This window comes from Equus asinus, chromosome 12 (genome assembly GCF_041296235.1).
Source record: "Equus asinus isolate D_3611 breed Donkey chromosome 12, EquAss-T2T_v2, whole genome shotgun sequence".
NCBI lineage: Eukaryota > Metazoa > Chordata > Mammalia > Perissodactyla > Equidae > Equus > Equus asinus.
In genome coordinates, this window is record NC_091801.1 from 84121120 (window position 1) to 84136387 (window position 15268).

At 50.9% G+C, this 15268-nt stretch overlaps 1 long non-coding RNA gene across 1 annotated transcript; it reads right to left on the minus strand.

The window, feature by feature from the left end:
- Positions 1 to 9742: 9742 nt before the first annotated feature.
- On the minus strand, positions 9743 to 11688 carry LOC123290293 (uncharacterized). Its single transcript, XR_011493072.1, has 3 exons — positions 11565 to 11688; positions 10953 to 11054; positions 9743 to 9777 (listed from the first exon to the last, which is right to left on the minus strand). It is a non-coding gene; the product is annotated as an uncharacterized lncRNA (long non-coding RNA).
- Positions 11689 to 15268: the final 3580 nt, after the last annotated feature.

A 15268-nucleotide genomic window follows, 5' to 3' on the forward strand; every position in this document is an offset into this window, starting at 1 on the left:
GCGTCTTTCCGGCGTCGTAGACCACCTTCATCGCGCCCCAACTCGGAGACCCCGGCCAGAGACACCCCTCCGCAGGGTCTGGGTCAACCCGGCCCCTCCTCCAGCCCAGAGACCCCGGCCAGAGACACCCCTCCGCAGGGTCTGGGTCCACCCGGCCCCTCCTCCCGGAGACACGTCTCTTCAGGGTCTTTGTACCAGCTGCATGGGGCAGTCCACTCCTTGGAGCTTATGGAGTTGTAATAATTCTAACCTCTTCACTGTTTAACTCCAGCCCCAGGGATGGAAGCTCCCTCACCTCGTTGCTGTTTTCCTTATGTAGGGGTTGCCACCTACAACCTGAAGGCCACTCCAGCTGCTTGTTTTTATAGGACCTGTGAGCTGAGCATGGTCTTCTACATATTTAAATATTAGAGGGGGGAGAAAAGGAATCTTGCGTGAAAATTACATGAAATTCAAGCTTCATTATCCATAAATAAAGTTTCTGGAACTTAGCAATGCTTCCTTTTCGTTTTGCCACCTCTCAGGACAGCACTTGGACTTTACAATACTTAACTCTTTCTCTCTCCGCCACCTTCTGGGCTACTCCTATTGCAAATAAGTCTTTACACTGTATCATTGTATTAACTATGCCATATAATTCTTTTATCCTCATATTAAAATCGCAAAGACCTCATTATTATTGTTTTATACAATTGATATTCGTCTATATTGACCCACATTTATGCTTTCCTTTTCTTTCCTGTGTTTCCTTTCTTATGCTTGAGATCCTTTTTCTTCTACCTCCCGTATTTCTCTTAGTGTGGTCTGCTGGTCGTAAATTCTCTGAGATTTTGTTTCTTTGAATTTGTCTTTACCTTTGAATTTTGAAGGATATTTTTGCTGTGTGTGAAGTTGTAGATCCATTATTTTCTTCCACTGTCTTCTGTCTTCTATGCTTCTGTCTCTTTTTGGAACTCAGTTATTAGTCCTATTGTTGCCCCCTTAAGAATTGCATCTATTTTCTCTGTCTGCTTTTAAGATTTTCTCTTTATCCTTGGTTTTCAGCTATTTTACTATGATGTGCCTAGGTATGATTTTTCTTTAGCTTGCTTCAATTTCTTAAGAGTTTCTTAAATCTGCGGGTTGATATCTTCCATCAGTTTTGGAAAATTATTAGCTTCTATATCTTGAAATGTTGTTTCTGTCCCTCGCTCTTTCTCTTACCCTTAGTGAACCCACATTGCATCAGCTACTGCTGCATGACCAGCCCCTCCAAAGCACACCGACCTACGGCACTGCTCATCATCACCCATGTGTCTGTGGGTGGACCGGGTGGCTCTGCTCCTCCCTCCAGATCTTGGGTCAGCTGGGATGAGTCAGCTACATGTGCTGCTCCTTCTCCTCCTGCTACAGTGGGCTAGTGAGCATCTTCTCCTCATGATGATGGCAGAGACGTAAGAAAGCAATCCCAACCACACAAGCTCACTTCAAAGCTTCGTGTGTGTCGCATCCGCTAACATCTCATTGCCCAAAGCGAGCCACATAATTGAGCCCAAAGTCAAGTTCAGGGAAATGAATCCAGCCTCTGCTTGGAGGGACTGCAAAGTTAGATGCAAAGAGTGTTCTATGGAGTTGGTAAAGAAATGAGGTCAGTACTCACATCTGCATGCCAAGTACATGTGACCTTTCAGTTTGCTTAGATACCCACCTCTTTGCTAAACCTCCCATTCTTGCAGAGGTGTATTGTTTTCAGTCTGATGTTTTCTACCTACTGCTCTTCTTTCCCAAAACTCCTCTCTTTGACTTTGTCTGGTCTACTGTTAATCCAGCTCTTGATCCTTTCTATCGATTCCTCGAGTTTTATTTAATTAATTTCTGCCACTTTATTATTTTCTTATTACTAATTTCTAACTTTTGAAGTTGAATGTTTGATCCATTAATTTTCCTATTCTCTTCTAAGCATTTAAGTTTTTATGCTTATAAGTTTCCCCATGGATGCTGGTCTAGCTTCATCCCAATGTTTTGTTTTTTCTGTGAAGACGTCTGTTAACTGTTCAGTTTAAAATACTTAAAAATTTCCATTATGGTGTCTTGTTTTTCAGAAGAATGCCTAATCTGTAATTGTTGGGTAAGAGGTACAAGATACGTGTATTAAATCAGTCTCCTTAGTTGTGTTATTAAATATTTTTATAGGCTTTTGCCTTCAGGTCTGTGAATTATTGGGAGAAATGTGTTTAAATATGGCACTATGGGGCTGGTTTTCTCAGTTTCTCCTTGTAGTTCGAACACTGTTTACTGTATGTATTTTGAAACCCTTCTATTAGATACATATGAGTTTTAAATTGTCCAAAAGTTTTTTCCAGGTGAGGTGAATATTTTGTCATGTGTGCCTGTTAGTGATTTTTGCCTTAAGTCTGTTTGTCTATTATTAATAGTCTAAGTCCTCTATATATTCTTCCATTTTTTATGATCCCAATTTTTCTGTAGTCTTATGTTTCGAGTGGGTCTTTTTCTGGATTAAAACAAAAAGTTCAGTCTGATAACCTGTCTTTGAGCTGATGATTTCGTTTACTGTGGTTGCTAAGGCATGCAGATGTATTTCCACCAGCAACTATTTAGTACTTTTGATGTCTCCTCTCTGCTTTCACTTGATACTGACTTCTTTTTCTATACAGAGGGAGAGGCTAAAAGCTCCATTTCTATCATCTTGGCATTGACTCTTTATGTCTAAATTCTATCAATCTCTCTAACCTCTTCAGGAACTCTACAAAACCCGGAGAACACGTCGACTTGACTCACCTCCCTCCTGCCTCTTTATGCATTTGTATCCAGTAGTCTCCTTCTTATTGAACCTCTCAGAGAAGAAGTTATTACTGCTGTGCTCTCTAGTCAATATTTGTTTTGATTTGTCCACATGTCTTAGTCGGCTCAGGTTGTCACGACGCACAACATCATATAGCGGGCGGCTCACACAACAGACATTTATTCTCACAGTTCTGGACGCTGGAAGTCCAAGATCAAGGTGCCGCTGGATTCCATTTCTGGTGAGGGACCAATTCCTGTCTTGCAGCTGGCCGCCTTCTGGCTGTGTCATCACATGGCAGAGAGACAGAGAGCTCTCTGGTTCTCATCTTCTAAGGATCTTAATTCTTTTGGACTAGGGCCCCACCCTTATGACCTCGTTTAATCTTAGTTCCTTTCTTACTCCAAGTATGGCCACATTGGGGATTAGTAGGTCAACATATGAATTTGGGGGGACACAATTCAGTCCATAAAAGCACATATTAATACATTTCTTTATCATGAATTATTAGGGAAATGCAAATCAAAACTACAGGGAGATATCACCTGACACCCTTAACACCCACGGCTATGATTAAAAAGACAAGAAATAACAAGTGTTGGAGAGGATGTGGAGAAGAGGGGACACTTATACACTGCTGGCGTGAATGTAAACTGGTGTGGCCACTATGGAAACAGTATGGAGAGTCCTCAAAAAATGAAGACTAGAACTACCATATGACCCAACTATTCCATTTCTGGGTGTTTATCAAAAGGACATGAAAACACTAAGTGGAAAAGATATATGCACCCCCATGTTCATTGCAGCATTATTCACAACAGCCAAGACTTGGAAATGACCTAGGAGCCCATCAACAGATGAATGGATACAGAAGATGTGGTGTGTTTGTGTGTGTGTGTATATATATATATGTATGTATATATATACAGTGGAATACTATTCAGCCATAAAAAGATAAAATCTTGCCATTTGCAACAACAGGGGTAGACTTTGAGGGCATTATGCTGAGCAAAATAAGTTAGACAGAGAAAGCCAAATCCTGTATGATTTCGCTCATATGTGGAAGATAAAAAACAACAAGAAGAACAAACCAACGTGTAGACACGAAGAATAGATTGGTGGTTACTGAGGGGGAAGAAGGAGGAGGGGGGGTGAAAGGCGTTACAGGGCATGAGCTTGTGGTGACAGCTGCTAACAGTCTTTGGGTAGTGAACACGATGGAATCCGCACAGAAATGAAAAGATGGTGTACACCTCAAATTTCTATAATGTTATAAACCAATGTTACCTCAATTAAAATAAATAAATAAATACATTGCTTTGTTTGCGATTCCTTTTCCATCTTTCTGTCTGGAATTATTTTCACTCCTCTTAAAGAATGTCTTTTTGGAGTTCCTATTAATGATTTATCAGTGGTAAAAAATTTCAATTTTTGTTGATCAGAAAATGCCTTTATGTAGGGATTCAACTCCACACTAATTTCTGGTTACTTTCAACATTTTGTAGATATTAATGCCTTTCTCTGCCTTCTGTGTTGAATTGAGGTCTGCACAAAGAGTAATTGCTGTTCTTTTTTAGATATGTCTTTTCTCTCTGGCAGCTTTTAAAATTTTTTCCTGGCTTTGAAATCCTGAAGTTTTTCTCTGACTGTGTCTAAGTACAGGTCGGTTGTGATTCCTTGATCTGAGTATTCATGCCTTTCACCAGTTATGGAAAATCATCCATTGCTCTTTCTTTGAATATTTCCTGTGCTCCATTCTCTCTGTTTTCTTCCTCTGGAATTCTGCTTATTTTTATGTTAGACTGTCTCTGTCTACTCTCCATGTCTTCTAGTCATTCCTTTGTACTTCCCACCTCTTTTTGTCTCTGGGTTGCATTGGAATAATTTGTTCAGCTCAAATTTCAGTTTCTTCTTCTCTCTTCACTTGGGTGTGATGCTATTTAATTCCTTCCTCAAGCTTTTATATTCAACAGTTATAGCAGTCATTTCCAGATGTCCTCTTTAGTGTTTTTTTTTTTGAGTGTGTTAAGTGCACCTAATGTTTTCTGATAGTATCTCGTTCTTTCCTCATGTTTTCAATGCTCTGTTATTTCTCTGAGCAAACTTATTTTGTGTTCTGTATCTATTGTTTCTCGTGTTGGAAACCTTTGGTAGTCTACTTCTTCGTTATTTCTTGTTTTCTTGTGTCCTTTGTAAATTTTGATTTTTTGGAGGATATTTGCTGAAGTCATACTTGCAGGATTCTATGACTTCTGAGGTGAGGGTATATTCCTTCAGAGAGGGTTTTCCTTCAATTTCCAGGTGTCTACAGGGTGAAACCAATCCTTGACCACTTTCCTTTCTGTTCTTGACTTTGAGTTTATTGGAATAAGCCAGTAGGGGAAATTCAAACTCCAAAGTCAAATGAGAGTTTCTAAATTCTCAGGAGAAATTTCTCTTCATATTTTTTTCTCCACACAGAGCTGATAGTGACACAGACAAGTTTCCTCATACAGAGTGTATCTTTTTTCTAGTTTGTCAACTTAAAAAAGCCAATTCGCCTGTTATTTTACCCTCAAACTGAGTTTATTAGGGAATAGCCAAAAGAATTGCAATTTGGGATGTGCATGCTATGGCGAACCACAGGCAAACCCGGAAAACAGAGGCTGGGTGCCGCTTTTTTAGAGCAAAAGGGGAGAGGGAGATGCTGTTCCTTTAATCTATTATGGGAAAGTAACAGTTCAGGGCAGCAACGTCTTCTCGTTGGCTGAGCTGAGGCGTATCTCATTGGCCAAGCTGTGGCATTTCTCATTGGCTGAGCTGCAGTGTTTCTCATTGGCTGAGCTGCAGTGTTTCTCATTGGCTGAGCTGAAGCATTTCTCATTGGCTGAGCTGCATGGTTTCTTATTGGCTGAGCTGTGGTGTTTCCCATTGGCTGGGCTGTTTCTGGGTGGGGAGAGAAATCTTCCTTCAGTAGTAGAGTAGTTTTACTTCCTGTCAAAGATACAAGCATCTGTCTCTTCCAGTTGGGCGTAATTGATGATAGCACCCCCAACAGGCCCCCCAGACTCGAATTTAGTTGAGGTTTCTTTCACCAATTTCCACACGTTTAATATTTAATTTAGGGTATGTCTCTTCTGAAACTCCACAGTTATGTTTTTCACTTTGACTTTCTATCATATTGAAACTGAGGGTGAAGGAGTTAAAATCACCCTGGATTAGGGGGAAACTGTGCTTTGTACCCTCAAGGTTAACATGGGAAACAAAATAGCCAAGGTTCCTGAGCCCGCCTTGCAGAACAGCAGGAGGACGCTGATAGAGAGGAACTTGCTGACAGCCCCCTGCCTGCCTAAGCACCTTACAGGAACATCGAGGAGCTGAAATGACTGACTGTAAACTTCAGAGGTCAAAGACTAAAATCCACTATGCGTGACGCGTAGAAGAGACAGCCGTCCCTGTGCGGAGCACTCTTAGAACTTCAGCCCCAAGGGCACATGCTCCCCCTCCTTCCACCTAAGACCCCCAATAAAAACCCTTGCTTGTAGCTTTTCAGTAATTCAGGATTACAGCACGAGCCGCCCGTTCTCCCTGCTCAGCGCTTTGCAATAGAATTCCTACTTTCTTCACTGAACCCGGCGTCAGAGACTGCCTTGCTGCGTGATGGGAGAGCGAGCTCACCTCCGGTTTGTTATCCTTATGTGGACCCAGCGCGTAGTCTCCTCCCCCACATGGGGCTCCAGGTGACTAGAGAAAAGCTGGGATCCTGAAGGCCACTGCCAGCTTCAGGACTTGCTGAGCATATGTTGTCATGATGCAGTTTCTTTTTTCTTTTTCTTTTTGGCCTCTGAAATGTTCACATTAGCTTGGCATACATTTGAAAAATATTTAAGATATTTTTTCATTCAACATTTTCAAATGTCTTATCATAGGAGGGTTTACCACCTTTGTGAGGCATATTGCTGGGAAAAGCATTTCTATACTCCTGACTTCACTTTTCTTATTTTATTACATGACTGAGGTCTCCACTTAGTGTTTGATTATGATCCTGACAGCACACATGCTTATCACGTTTTCTAGTGTAAAAGGGAACACTGCTAACACTACCCCATGACGTACGGTGCCATTTTTAGGTTTCTGGTAGGCAGCTTTTATTAAATTGACATTTTCTTCTATTCCCAGTTAGATACAGTTTTGTAAAAATCATACTAAGTGACTGTTGATGATCATATGGTTATCATCCTTTATTTTCTTGCTATAGTGATTGACATCTTGTTCCAAAATTGAGCCATTCTGACATGTCAGGAGTAAATTGGACTTGCTCATAAGCTATTCTTATTTTAACACATTTGGATTCGATTAACTACTATTTACTTTTTGTTCACAGTTACATTGGCCTCTAGTTTTCCTTTCTTGTGTGTACTGTTTTCCTTGTAGTGTCAGTTGGCTCTGTGCTTGCCCTAGAAAAGGAGTGAGCAGGAGTTTTCTAAGTGCTTGGGACAGAGGATGACATTTCAGACAGATGGACGTGCCTGTTTGAAGCTGCGGAGGCTTCGCGGAGCCTGTGCGCTCAGGAATTTGTGAACTGCTCCATGCGTATCAGAAGAGGGGTCCCGTGCTGTGTTGGAAGAGCAAGGTTTGAAGTCTGAACTCCCTAGCTCCTACCACGGGCCTTTATGGGGCCCATCGAGTCCAGCCACCAGAGGGGCCGGCAGCTCGTGGAGCTTCTGAGACACTTGTTCTCCTTAGAAGACAGCTTTCTATACTCAAAGTGGACCCTCGAATTCTCATCTTTTCTCTGTTTTTAAAGACCCTATGTAGGTGAGGACTTTTATTATGCAGAATTGGTCATTTTGAAAGCAACGCTGCTTTTACGGGACCCAAACATCCTCCTTCCGCCAGTGTGTGCTCCGAGCTGCGGCGCCCCCGACTAGAGGGCCTTCTCGCAGGGCCGGCTTTCAGCAGAGGCTGCGTCCTGGGTCTGCCTGGCAATGCTCCAGCCTCTGATCTGGATCCTGTTCCCTTCTGCCTGCAGAAGGACCTTGCTCTAGCAGCTCGACCACCGTCTCCTGCTTCTTCGCCCTTCACTCCACTGACTCTTTACTATCAGCAGTGAGCGACTCCCGAGTTTTGACATTCATCCCGTAGCACCCGTTGGTCCTCGACCTTTTTGCTAAATAAACACCGCCCTCTGTATCTCCTTCCTTCCACACGACTTTTCTAGAGAGAGTATCTATCACGCTGTTGCTGACCCATTCCCCGTTCGTTTTAAGTTCTCATCCTACAATACTTTGACATCTCCCATCATCAGGTCATTGAAAGTGCCCCTCATCGTGTCACCACTCACTCACCGGCTCGAAATTTAGGACCTCTCCATGTTCCCATTGGACTTCCTGTTACTTGACGCTGCACAGTCGTCGTCCTTTTGAAGAGACTCCAATGTCAGCCTGCCATGGAAATGGCCACGTGGTTGAGCTCTTTCCTCTCCTGCTCTTTCTGAGTGAGGTGCCCACGCTTGCCGGCCCTAACAAGAGTCATGCGCCCCACACTCGGGTCCCAGGATGAGTCGGGAGTGGCTGGGTGACAGCGTTCCCGGGTACAGGCATGAGCGGCAGGGCGTGAGCACAAAGCCTGTGCTGGGAAAAGGGTGTGCACCCAGGAGGAGCCAAGCAGATGCTGCAAATCCTATCAGTCCTGGAGTTGCTGGCCAGCCCTCAGGGGCCCTTGGTCCCCACTGTCCCCCAGGATGGACTTAGGCCTCTGGTTTGGAGGGCTCAGATGTGACAGGGACGGGCCTCCCCCTGCCCAGGGCTGGCAGAGAAATCCCCCCCTGTCTGCCCCACACTGCCTCCTGCTGGGGCCACTGACACTCTTTCTGGAAGGTTCCCGGCTGCCCCACCCAGCAGTCTCCCTGTGTCAGAGCAGGTAGGGGCTGGCCGGGGTGAGGGCAGAAGAGAGGAAGGTGAGCAGTGGGCGGGGCTGCACCTGCCCCACACTGACTCAGCACCACAAGGGACAAGCGTCTGTTTTGCGCAGAACTTTGAGTCTGGCTCTCTGCCCTCTTTGGACGGCTGCATCTCCACTGAGCCATGAAAACCAGCTGACCCTGCCGCCGTCTACCCAGCCCAAGTTTCAGACGCTGGACAAATGTGTGTGTGAGAATGTGTGAGTCCACACACCCGTGCCTTGAAGTCCAAGTTTATTCAACAGAATTCCTATCTTCCGGCTCCTGGAGTCTGGTAGGGAGAGCTGAGGAAGAGCAGCCATGTGCCGCCCCCATCAGAAAAGGGCTGTCCCCAGGATGATGCCCCCGCATGCTGACGAGTCCTTCACTCCAGGGATGTCTTACTCCCAAATCATCCTGTCTCCCCTACTGACCCCGATTCCCCCAAAATGTCAGAAGCATCTGAGCACTCCTCCTCATGGGTGCACTTAGCTCCTCCTCCATCAGCACTGAAGCCCTGGGAGGTGAAGAGGAGAGTGACTGTCAGCAACAAACAGAAGTCAAAGAGAAACACTTGTAAACATCATCATTGTGGGGAATGTTTGGGCTGGCCCTGAATGCGAGCTGTGGGCTAGAACCACCTGGGTTTGCTCCCCACCCTCCTACTCCAAGGTCCCTTGAAGTCAGACCACGACTTCAGGAATGGAAAACAAGTTTAATGCAACAGGTTCCGAGCACTTGCAGCGACTCCACGTCATTTGTGCGGTGCTCCAGAAGGCGCGCCCCGGGGCTCAGGGCAGCCTGAGGCCCAGGAACGCAGAGGCATGTGTCAGGAAAACCAGCAACCCAGCTCTACTGCTCCTCACGGCGCTTGCTTTTTTAGGTTTTTTCTTGGTGTTATCTTCTTCGTCTCTGATGTCTGGTTCAGCATCGTTGCATAACGACGTCTGACAGCACATCACGTATAAGAAGGGCATAGGCTTTATGATTACAAACGACTTCTCCAGGTATGCAGGCTTTATTGAACAATACTCTGCACATTGCTTTGAAACATAGAAGAAACGTGGAAATATTCCTAACAGAAAATAGAGAGAGAGAGAAGGAAACACGTGAATTCGAAGCAGCGACACCAACGGTGTTTCTGTCTGTCCCTTCTGGCGCCCCTCCCAGAGGCCCAACTCAAAAAGGCCACCTAGGGAGAGTCAGGAGCCATCAGCGAGGAGGAAGAGGGTCAAGCCTTTGTGTTCAGAGTTGCTTGTGGGGGTGGGAGGCGGCTCTCGTGCAGCCCTCGTCTGACCAAGTGCACTCGGAACCTGGGTCTGGGGCTCTCTGTCAAGGGAAGGTCAGGCTCCATCTGCCTCAGTCTCTCAAACACAGGGTGACTCAGGCCTTTGTGACCATGGACAGACACATGGGAGCAAGGGGCTCCTGGCCATCCTGGCCACAGCCCAGGGCTCGGAGCTGGCCTCTCAGTGAGCTGCTGCCCAGGGCCTGGGTGCGAGGGCCGTGACAGTGAGCCTGCCGCACGGGCACAGCTCAGCGCTGGGCTCCAGGTCAGTCCCATGACTTCAACTCACCTTGTCTTCCGTGGTGCAAATCAGTTTCCGTTTACTAAGTTATCAAGTCCCTGTGAGGCTAGAGAGGCGTAAGCCTCAACACAGCGCCCCACGCGTTTCCTGGAACGTGGAAGGCCCCGGAATGGTCCTGAACTGAAGCAGAACTCTCGGAACTCTCGAGGGCTGACAACGGCCCTGGGGTAAGGCTGGGCCTTCCACCCACTGTGGGACGGAGCTCATCGTGGGGCCGGAAGTTCTCGGGTGAATTACGGGTGGCAGAGCGCGGTCTCCACCACCCTTCTAAAGGACGCACACTCCTTTCAGAGCACATTGAAGCCCACACCCCGAAGTGTGGACAGCTCTTGGAAAAGCTATTCTCGGTGGGACGTTTGAAGTCACTGAAGCTTGGTTTTTCATTTAAAAATGAAGCTAAGTCTCGACTCATCTCTTCCACCCCCAGTATTTCGTCTTGACCAACTGCGATGCCTGCTGCCCTGGACCTGCACCATTCCTGCCTGAGCTGGTCACCTCTGTCGCCTGCTTGCACTCCTGGCTTCTCAGGACTTTGCTCTTCAAAGTTAAACAACAGATCACTTTGATATTACTTATCCTCTATTGAGGAAAACAGACCCTAATTCCTGAAAATAGCGTAGTGGTCTGCCTGTGGGACCCCGGAACGCTCCGAGATACTTACTCACAACAGCAAAAGAACAATACGTCTCTCTGTCGCTACAGTTCGTAGGACCAGCGCAGTTGAAATTATTCTCTCTCTCGCAAACGTGACATCTCAGTACGTCTGAAATGAGGAATGAAAAAGAAAGCGGGATGTTTGTGAAGTTCTCCAGTTCTAGCAGACACCCTCTCGCGCCTCCTCGGGAGCGCAAACCAGTGGGTGCCATCTTCCCCACGCACACGCCCACTGCGTCCCCTGAGTTCTTTCTCTTCTCTCCTGGGCCTCCCTCACCCACGCACAGGGTATGTCTCAGTCACGCTCCCACGCCCAGACACGCATTGCGGCGTGGACATGGACATGGACCCGGACACGCACAGGCACCCACCACTACAGCCAGACACTCTCACCCTGACGTGCACGCCCACACCTTCACACAGACACACCCACATATGACACCCCCACACAGATGTGCGCACACTCGCTTTCCCACCCACCTTCCTGGCCCACCGAGCCTCCTCCAGCACCGGCTCCACCCTCCTCTGCCCCCCAGGCCCTGTGTCCTGACCCCTGCGTGGTAGCCCACTGTTGGGTCTGTGCTGGGGCAGGACTCACTCCGGGGGAGGAACTGCTCACCCTCTAGCAGCTTTTCCCCTGCTCAGAGACAGCCCTGGAAGCCCCAACCAGGGCCAGGCCAGGCTTGCCTTCCAGCCTGACGTCTCCCAAGGAGGCAGGGCCACTGAGGCGAGAGCAGGGTGCTAGAGAATAAACCAGGGTTCTGGCCACCCCTGCCACCCAGGGTGCGCGAGCCCCACATCACGAAGCTCCCCCACTAGGTGTCCAGGTCAGCGGGTCGCCCTCCTGATGCACTCCTGCTCCCTGATTCCTGTGCCCACACCCACCTGGGCTCACTGCCAGGTCCCGACTTGGGTCACTGCCCCGTGTCCGCACAGCCATTCCAGCCTGCCTCCTTCCCCCAGCCCCGGAGGCTGAGGGGCCCAGACTTACCTTGTTTTCCAGACCCGGTGACGTTTGTCTCCACCTGTGGCAGGCCCATGGCCAGGAGCAAAGCAAGGAGGAGGGTCATTTCCAGTGGTGCCTGGCCCTGGACACGAGGAGCAGAGCCACTCGTTCAGCTGTGTGGCTGCAGGGTTACACCCGGCGCCTGTGCACCCACCAGCATTCAGAGCCCTTTCCCACCGGATGCGGGGGGGCGGCCCATCTGCTCTGCTCCTCACCCGTGGGCCGGAGCCAGGTGTGGCCTGTTGGTGTGGGTGGCCTGTCACCACTACCACGCCCCCCTGGCCCCCGGCCCCCAGGGACCTCACCATCCCCTAGAGCTCTGTGCATTCACTCACTCCCCCTCCCCAGCACACCTTCTCCAGCAGCCTTTGCTGCTGCCTCTCCCTGAGGCTGCGCCAGCGGTCCCCCAACCACTGCTGGGCCTCCTGCTCTCTCAGGAGCCCCCGTCCACCCTTTCCCCCTTCACCTTCCCCTCCCTCTCCCTCTGTTGGCCAGGTCATCCCTCCTGGTGCTTTCTGACCCCTGTGCACAGGACGACATGGGTGTCCCTGCAGCGCCTGGCCCGCCTGAGGCCGGCATCAGACCCACCTCAGTGCCACTGCCCCTCTGAGATGCTGAGCCCAGCTCTGTGCTCCTGTGGCCCGCCAGCCTCGCCCCCCACACACCCTCGGCGCCGCCCCTTCTGAGGCAGGACAAGGGGACTGCACGCTGATAAAACAAGGGAAGTCCACCCCCAGTCACCAAAGGTTGACGTCAGCACGCAAGTGCCGTGCATCCTTCTAAACAGAACACTAAAGAGAACGAGATGATATAATTGGTTTTTCAGAAGATGAAAACGTTCAACAGGAAAACAACATCCAGCAAGAGCATCGAAGAGGCATTCAAGAACAGAAAAACAAGATCTCCGGAAGTAAAAAACTCATTGGGGGGCCAGGCCCGAGAACCCGTGGTTAAAGTTCTGCTTGCCCTGCTTCGGCAGCCTGGGCTCTTGGGTTCGGATCCCGGGTGCAGACCGACTCCACTGAGCAGCCATGCTGTGGAGGCGTCCCACACGCGAAGTGGGGGAAGACTGGCACGGATGTTAACTCAGGGCTAATCTTCCTCAAGCAAGAAACAAAACAAAACAAAACAGAGAAGGACTGGGAATGGATGTTAAATCAGGGGAATTTTCCTCACTAAAAAGAAAACCAAAAACACCCCTCGTTGGATGAAATTCACCACCAACTAGGCTCAGCAAAAAGGAACGACAGGAAACGTGAAGACGGGTCTGTAGAAAACATCCAAACCGGCAGTCAGAGGAAGAGAACGAGGAGAACGAACAGAACAGAGAGGGGACTGAGGAGCAGAGCGGACTATGGAGCAGCTGTGTCCCTGGAGCCCCAGAAGGAGAGGACCCGGCAACGGACAGCGCAGTCCTTGCAGAGATCCCAGCAGACGGCGGACTTGCCCCGCCGCCGCGGGGAGCAGCGCTCACCCCGCACAGTTCAGCGCAGCGGGTCCGAAGCAGAAGGCGCCCAGGGAGACGCTCGCGAGGCGCCACCGTGCAGCCGGTGTGAACGCGCGAGCATCCGCCCAGCGGCAGAGGGAAGAACGGCGGGTCCTTCGGGCCGCAGCGATCCCGAGACGGCTGCACTCTGCACACACACTGGGCGACACAACAGCCGCGAGCACGACACCGTCCCCCAGACTCCGACGCCGCCGAAGGGCACACACGTCCCCGGCCAAGGGCCAGCGAAGAGGGTCTGCCGCGACCCCGGGGGCCGGCTCGGGGCTGGCCGCCCCCACGCGGGAGCTCCGGCCCTGTCACAGCCCTGGAAATCAAGGTGAGGACAAGCGGAGCCGAAGCCGAGGAGCCGAGACGGCCCGGGGCGAGCAGCTGGGCCCGCGGGAGGGCGCGGGACGGGCAGGGGACTATGTCGTCCGCCTGCACCCACGTCAGGACGTCGGGGCGGCACCACTGGGACCGCACCCTCCCCAGGCACCCGGGATGGTCGCCGCCATGACCCGCCGCCACCGACCTGGACTGAGGTTCGAGCCTCAGCGCGGCGCACGCCCGCCCGTGAGGCGCCCTGACTTTGTGGAACCTTCCGTGCCGCCCGCACCTCTGAGGGAAGCGCCTAGAGCCTTCTTCAACCTTCCGTGCCGCCCGCGCGTCTGAAGGAAGCGCCCAGAACCCTCTGGAACCTTCTGAGTGCCTGACACACACCCTCGCCCCGCTTAGTGAAGTGCCCAGAACCGTCTGGAACCTTCTCACCCAGGCCTCTGACGGAAGCGCCTTTGGGGAGACGCAGGCCGTCCGCAGGTCAAACGAACCTTCTAGAAGCAGCGGGAAGGCCCAGGGGAGAGCGCTGAGGACCCGCTCCTGCTGCGGGAACTGTGCTCAGGCCCTGAGCGTCCTCCTGGCGCTCACCCCTGCCTGAGCCCCGCCCGCCCATGCGCGCCCGCTACGTTCAGCGCCGAAGGTTCCAGAATGTCCGGGCGCTTCATGGGGTGACCGTTAAAGAAGGTTCCAGAAGGTCTTGGGGGGAGGGGTCACGGGCAGGCGGCGTGGAAGGTTCCAGACGACTGCAGGCGCGGCTGGGCGTCCTGTGGGGGCGGGCGGGGCCTGGTGAGTCCACCGCTTCCCCGTTCCCCTGCCCGTGAGGCCCCCTCAGGAGGGGCTGGGAGCGGGAAGAATGAGGACACTGGGCTGGTGGCAGGGCGACCACGCAGCGGACCCTAGAAGAAGCAGCGAGGCCACCTCTGCCAGGCGTGGCTTCGTGCTCGCTTAACGGAGCCTCTGTCCCAAGTGCCTCTGCCCCTCACAGGGACGCGCGGGAGAGCGCCGCGCTGACCCCCGCCCCCGCCGCCCGCGCCCCCCTCCACCCCCAGGCCGTCCGGCGAGCACAGTTCACGGCAGGGCCGTCAGGGAGCGGGGGTCGCGCTTCTGGCTGCACGTGCCCCCCCCCAGCCTCGGCTTCCCCGACGGCATCCTGTTGGGTCCCCAGATGCCCTAGAAGAGGAGAAGAGTTTGCACACTCCTCCGCGCCCCTCCACCATGGAAGAGGCCAGCTGCCAGGAGGTGTGCTCCTCTCTGCCCCGTGAGGCTCTGCTGGGGGCTTGGAGAAGAGAGGAGGCTCCAGACTCTGCTCAGCTCTGGCTCACCGTGGGGGCCCAGCCCTTGATCCTTCTGAGGCTCACGTTCTTCCTACGGGAATTCTCTAGATGAAGGCCCATGTCACCAGGCCCCAGCGAGGACAAGACTGGTGCATGGAAAGTGCCCAGGTCTCTGCCTCAACAAGCTCTCAGTCAATGGGATGTCTCCTCCCGCCTCTCTA